The sequence below is a fragment of the Lepus europaeus genome, chromosome 7, assembly GCF_033115175.1.
Source record: "Lepus europaeus isolate LE1 chromosome 7, mLepTim1.pri, whole genome shotgun sequence".
NCBI lineage: Eukaryota > Metazoa > Chordata > Mammalia > Lagomorpha > Leporidae > Lepus > Lepus europaeus.
In genome coordinates this window covers 42,414,563-42,422,052 of record NC_084833.1, presented here as the reverse complement: position 1 = coordinate 42,422,052, position 7,490 = coordinate 42,414,563, and positions in this window count along the sequence as shown.

Genomic DNA, 7,490 nt, shown 5'->3' with positions numbered 1-7,490 from the left:
AGGGCATTAAATGGAAATGAAGTATATATATAAAAAATAAACCTTGTTGTTTTCTCCCTGCCTAAATAAGTTGGAAAATTTAAACCTGGAATCGTTTTAACTCATTATATGCATCTTCAAGCACTTCACAAATAGTTGGCTGAATGATAAGGCTTCTCACTTTCAGTATGCTTGTATTAAAAGAGAAATAATAACTACTCAAATTTATAAAGATTTAATTTTCTTTAAATATAATTTTCACTGGAAAACAATAAACATATAAATAATTTTGGAGGGAAGGGTAAAGAATGAACATAGTGCCAATATAAGCTTTGTTCTCCAATCATTCCCAAGTTGTCTTATTCAAATTCTGTCACATCATTTATAACTTCACCATTAAGGCTCATTTTTCTTTCTCCATTCATCAAATTGAAGTCTGTGAACACTTAAGAAGAACACTTATCTAAAAGAGACACTTAAGTGGAACACTTTTCGCACAGGGAAAGAAAATTTATCTCAAAGGCAACACTTACCAGAACGCTTATCTCCAAAGGAAAGAACCTTGTGCGTGTCCTATTAAAATCACAAAAATTTCTCTTCATGTGTGAAGATTTCAAATATAGGATTGTTCCTCAGCTCCAGCTCTCCCACCTTTGTCAATCAGGCCACTATTATTTTTCTCTTTTTCCCAATTTCACTTTTTCTGGTTGGTTTGCCTCAGAGGAAACAGGTCTATAGATGTTTCTTACATAGTGAATTAAAAATTGCACTTTTCAAGTACAAATGTAAGTATCAGTATTTGACAATTTAATTTTTCCAATGGTTGCTTTCTCTGCCAGATGAATCCTTAAATAGTGAGGGGAGTAAATCATCCCATCTCAAATATATTGCTTTGACATACTTTGAGCAGGTTATTCAAAGTGCAGACCTCTGCAGACACAAGAATGAATCTGAAAAGATGTATATTTTTGTAGAAAGAAGTTGTAGGCATAGTATGATAAGCCTTTGCCTGGGCACCAGCATCCCATATGGGCACTGGTTTGAGTCCTGGCTACTCCTCTTCCAATCTATCTTTCTGCTCATGGCTTGGGGAAGCGGTAGAACATGGCCCAAGTGCTTTGGGCCCATACACCCACATGGGAGACCCAGAGGAAGCTCCTGGCTCCTGGCTTTGTATCAACCCAGCTCCGGCAGTTGTGGCCATTTGGGGAGTGAACCACTGAATGGAAGACCTTTCTCTCTGTCTCTCCCTCTCTTTCTCTGTAATCCTACCTCTTAAAGAAATAAATAATTTAAAAAATGAAAGAAAGTTTTATCTCTCAAAATTAGTTGAGATCATAACAGATGTATGCACAAGCTTTTTTAAAACTTGATACCTCCTCTCCCTTTCATCTTAGGCAGGGTCTTTCCACTGGAAGAAGAGGTTGGGGAATCTGACAGATTCTAGTGGCCCATACATGACTGCAAAGCACATCTGCATAACAGGATGGCCTTAGCTTGCAGGGCATAGCTTCATTCCCACCTTTTGTAGTCTGAGCCACCTCCCTCTCTCCCAGAAGCCCAAAAACCTGTTCCTTAAATTCCATGTAAAGTTCAGCCATCTTGTCCCTATTGGATTTTCACAATCTCATACCCTAGGCATGGAATAAAACTTATATTTTTTTCTAATATCTCTCTATTGTCAGTTTGTTTCATAGACTAACATTATTGAAACTTCAGAGAGAAAATAATAAATTTAAAATTCCCCATGGCATCTTTTGAATATAAACATCCCTCTTATAATTTTTAGAGTCTCTATTTATTGGATTTCTACTCTGCCAAATATTTTAAGCATAGTAGTTGAATTAACTTGTTAATTTTCATCTAAAAATATTCTATATGGGTGGGCCTTTGGTGGCAAAGTTAATACATCACTTGGGATGACTACATTCCATATCAGAGTGTTAGAGGTATATATATCTGAATTTTTATTCCAAGTTCTTGCCCTGCAGAGATAAAAATTCAGAGGCATAGATACAGTATACAGTGAGAGCAGGATATATTTAAAAGAGTGAATAAAAACTAAAGACACATTTTTGGATACACATTTTTGGGTAAGTGTGAGCAATCCCACATGAAGAAATACTTGCCATGAGTGGGCCATAGAGTTGCCTATGAGGAAGCCAGAGAAGGAAGCATAAGCATGATCCAAAAACCAAAGTAAAAAAGGGTATCTCCGAATGTATCAGTCACTTTTATGAGGTGGGCCAGTTGCCCTAATGAATTATACAAAAGGGGGTGTGGCTTAGTGAGGGTGAAGCTTCTTAGGAGTTTCATGGTGCCTCCACATGAAGCTGAACTTCCATGAGGCCATCCTCCTTCCTGGCCCCAGATGAGACACAGGTGCATCATTGGAAAATGAGTGTACTGGATTGACAGGTAAGGGGGCAGAGTTACAATGCAATACTACAAAGAAACTATGAAAAACAATTCTTCCAGCTTCATTTATTCCTACCTAACTCCTTACTTAGCTCCCCCATATCAAGAGTGATTGAGTTTGAGTAATACCTGTGCTTCTGATTCTAGCTTCCTGCTATTGTGTACCATGGGAAGGAGTGATAACACAAATACTTAGGAGACCTAGGAAGAGTTCCTGGTTCCTGGCTTTGGGTTGGCCCAGCCCTTGCTATTGCAGCCATTTTGGAGAGTGAACCAGTTGATGGGAGTTATTCAGTGTACATTTCAATTAAATACAATGCATAAATAAAATGTTTTTAAACACACAAAACACAAAAGAGGTAGATACAGTTATTATCTCTTTTTTATAGGAGATGTGAAATAGAGAGGCTTATTATTTCAAACTGAGGCAATTGGACTCCAGAGCTGTGCTCTTAACAAATGCATTGCTCAACTATAGAAAAGTGGTGTATATGAGTACAATCAGAATTCTTACTAAACAGTGAAGTTAAACTGGATGTTTTAGAATGGGCAGGGGCCCATTTAATCTAGAAACTTACTTCTTCCCAGGGAAACAAGAAAAAATTTTTTAATTTAAATCACAAGCTTCTGTCACTTCTCTATGTGAGACTAGAATTTATCCAATTATTTAAAATTTAAAATATATGGAATTTTGGCATTTATGGAATGCCCACCTGGTGCAAATCATATGGTGTTAGGAAATGTTTCATTCTCATGATCATTGGAGGAAAGAGGCTCAGGGATTTTAGAACTTTCCTAAATTTCCATGCAAACATTATCTTTATGTGGATGTATGTATTTCTTTGGAGGGTAGAATGTTCATAGTTTCCAAGACTTCATGAGATTCCTAAAAAGATTAGTAATTCTTGACCTGGGGACAATAGACCAAGGAGTACTGGTTTGAAACCAGGTCATTTAGTTCTAGATGAGAATAATTTTCTTAATGTGCACACCCAGAGCTAGTTCATTAATATCCAGGAATCAAAAAGGAATGAGAGGCCAGCACCGCGGCTCAACAGGCTAATCCTCTGCCTGCGGCGCCAGCACCCCAGGTTGCAGTCCCGGTCGGGGTGCCGGATTCTTTCCCGGTTGTTCCTCTTCCAGTCCAGCTCTCTGCTATAGCCCAGGAGTGCAGTGGAGAATGGTCCAAGTGTTCGGGCCCTGCACCCGCATGGGAGACTAGGAGAAGCACCCGATTCCTGGCTTCAGATCAGCGTGGTACATCAGCTGCAGCGGCCATTGGGGGGTGAACCAATGGAAAAGGAAGAGCTTTCTCTGTCTCTGTCTCTCTCTCTCTCTCACTGTCCACTCTGCCTGTCAAAAAAAAAAAAAAAAAAGGAATGGGAGATTCAAACTTCACAGTGTATAAAATGTGCCTATGAGCTTTGCACAGATAGGAATTCTAGAGTTTGAGTCCAACCACCTATCTCCCTGTTTCCACTTTTAGATTAATGGAGTTCTACAACTATATATCCAGGAATGGCCAAGAGGCAGGGGTGTCACTGACATCAGTGGAGTTAGCAATGATGATAGAATTGTTTTATTTTCTATTTTTGCTTTTGTAAGGGAAAATTGAAAATTAAATCCCATGTTGATTCATAAAATCCTTTTCCCAAATATAGAAAAAAGGAAAAAGAATGTTATTATTGAATAAAGGTTAAAACATACTGGTATGCATCACAGGCTATCTACTAGTCAGTTTATTAAAATAGCAAGAAAGCACAGCTAGGAGATATAATCTATTACATACACATTCTCAAGATTAATGCAGCACATTCATAGTTCATTCCTAAGTCACCTGGTAATGTGGGTAACCAGCAGGGTTTACTAATTGCTTTTATTTGAAGAGATTAAAATCTTCTGTATCTTTATGACAAATAGGTGGATACAATTTAGAACAATTCCTTTCGGAGGAAATTCTGAAGACAGGTAGAGAGGGATGCTGGCTTCCTTAACGTTTACATTTCAAAGAGATGTCTTCCAGATCCTTGGGAGAAACATTCCTGGGTTTCAACATTAGTTTATTTAGCCTTTCAAATGGTTCATATATGTTTCGAAGGGACATCTACGGGATTTATAAGCAACCAGATTTTGGAGGAAATGATCCAGGAAAGCAAAGAGAAAGGTTTTTTTTTTTTTTAACAGATTTATTTATTTATTTATTCGTAAGTCAGCATTACAGGGTGGGGGAGAAAAGTGAGGGGGGGGGGGATTTTCAATTTGTTGGTTCACTCCGCAAATGGATGTAATGGCCAGAGCTGGGCTAGGTGGAAGCCAGAAGAGTCAGGGCTTTGGGTCTCCCATGTGGCTATAGGGGCCCAAGCACTTGGGTCATCTTCCGCTGCTTTCCCAGGTACACTAGCATGGAGCTGAATCAGAAGTGGAGCAGCTGGGACCAGTGCCCATATGGAATGCTGGTGCTGCAGATAGCTGATTAACTTGCTATGCCACAGTGCCTTCCCCAGGGAAATATTTAAAAAATATTTGACAAAGGTAAAATAACTACAGAATTATAACATTAAGGAAAAGATGGAAGGAAAGTGGAGCCATTGACTTAAGATGCGATTTTCAAAATGATGTTTTTCCCACATGCCTTAAGATAAATGTTCTAAGAAATAATGAGTTTATTATGTCTTCTAGTCACTTTCTCCAGAAAATTGATCCTTTGCAGAGAGTTTAAGAGGACAGTGGGAGAGTGATGGAAGTAGATTTGGCAAAGGGAGAGGATGAACTGCGAAGTGATCAGCTTTGTTACTGAGAAGGCTCCCTGAATAAGTGGAGTCACAAAGGTTCATCCTTTATAAAGGGGCTTACATTGACTAATTGTCACCAGGAAGGCAGGATAACCCTGGCGGAGGTGGTTCCCTTTGGAAAAGGACAATTCCCAGAGAAAGATCCAGCCATTAACTATAGCATCCTGGTAAATGAGTATTTATATTCCAAAGGTGGGGGTCGGTACACAACACCCACCATTGTGTGCTTAACATTTTTCTGAGATCCAAATTTAGCTGTACTCACATTTCAATGCCCTTATTACATTGAATGAGTCATTGTGATAGGCATTTACTACCAAAAAGGCTCTGGGAAGGCTGAAAAAATGGTCTTAACTATTGCATGTAACTTATGAAGCTACCAGTGTTACATTCAGGCAGGGGGTGCCTCTGGGCATGCCTCTGTGCTTTCAGAATACCCTGTGACCCTCCTTTGGTTATGTAGACACTTCTCTACCAGAAGGCACTCTGTGGGGTCAAGGGAATCTGCTCATCTAAAATTCTTGCTCCTGCATCTCACATATTTCAGATATTATTCTAGAATGTCTGCTCAGTGGTGGCCTGTTTTTCAGGGCCTATCTTCATCCTAATCTGTGTCAGTTCTTGACAGCATACAGTGCCACAGCTGTATGTATACCCAGAGCTCATGAGCGCATAAAAGCTGACTCAGACAATGCACTGCACAGCTGGAACTCAATGACCTTCCTGTGTTTACAACACTGGGTCCTATGAATGGCCAATTTAAGAGAAGGATATGGGTGGAACTTGTATGTATGTGTTTGCATGTGTGTATATGTTCATATAGGGTAGATACAGAAGAGAAAAGAGGAGTGGCTGAATACAGGTTAGGAAACTGGGAATAGGTCTCACCTATTGTCACATTCTGCATCAATTCCCAACAAATTCCAAACTTTAAATTAAAACTCAGCCTCCAAGGCAAATGATGTACTATAAGTCACACCTAAGATATAACTTACTTTGTTTTATCTTTTCAAGGCATAATTTATAACTTCTAAACATTTTGTCACATGATGTGTAAATCTTCACTTGTACTCTCCCTTCATGGTTTATAAATATTGACAGAAGTCCTGCTTTATAAGCTCATGATACCAGTCATCCTTTTATTTAGTTCCCCCGACACCTCAAACACAAAAGAGTTAGACTTTCCCCATTCTCTTCCTGGAGGGACTTCTATCCTATGATTTAATCAAGGGTTTTAGTGTATATTTTTAAGGTTCCTGTGTCTTAGGAAAATACTATGCTGTGCTGACCTGATTTCAAACTCCTCCAAACTGAACTACAATTCCACACACCAGCTCTCTCCTACCCAATCCATAAAGTACCCTGATTGGAAAGGTAGATTTGAAACATAAGCTCCTAAATCCCTCTGTCCAGCAATTAAACTTTTCTCTTCTCAAGGGATCAATATTATAGATTGTATTTAGGTATATCGGGTAGCAGACCTACCTTGTTCAGTAACACTCAGAATTGTTCTTCTCAGTCCAATCTGTTTTCAACCCTGCCTCTCTCTTGCAATCTGCACTTTGAACATACTTAACTACCAACAATTCCTTAAGCACACAATTCTGTTTCTAATCATTGTGTTGGTATTTGCCTCTACGAATGATTTTCTCTCCATAATCTGGCCCTTGCCTCCAATTCTGTTCTATCTCATTCACCAGGCCAGTTTTCATTGAAGAGGTTCTTCACTCCTTTATAAATCTTTTCCTTTGTCCCTGTCTTCTGGTTCTGAATGTCTAGGAGTACTTACACACTTATTTCTCCATATTCTCAATTAAAAATGCTGCCATTGATAAAAACTATATTTTGATTTTTAGTTACCTGAGGGCAAGTTCTATATTTAAGCACCTTTCTGGACAACAGAGGCTGTCACATTATCTCACAAGGAGTAAACATTTAAATATTCTTTTGATTGAGTACAACTATGAACTATTCAGTAATGTGGTGTAAGCATTTCAGAAGTTAAAATTTAGGTCAAATAAAAATTATAATATTGATTTACTTTTTAAAAAGATTTATTTTATTTATTTGAAAGGTACAGTTACAGAGAGAGGGAGAGATAGAGGGAGAGAATGATCTTCTATATGATGGTTCACTCTCCAAATGGCCTGAATGGCCAGGGCTGGGTCAGATCAAGCCAGGAACTTCTTCCAGGTCCCCCAAGTGAGTGCAGAGGCCTAAGGACCTGGGTCATCATCTGATGCTTTCCCAGGCACATCAGCAAGGAACTGGATCTGAAGTGGAGTGGCCAGGACTACAATT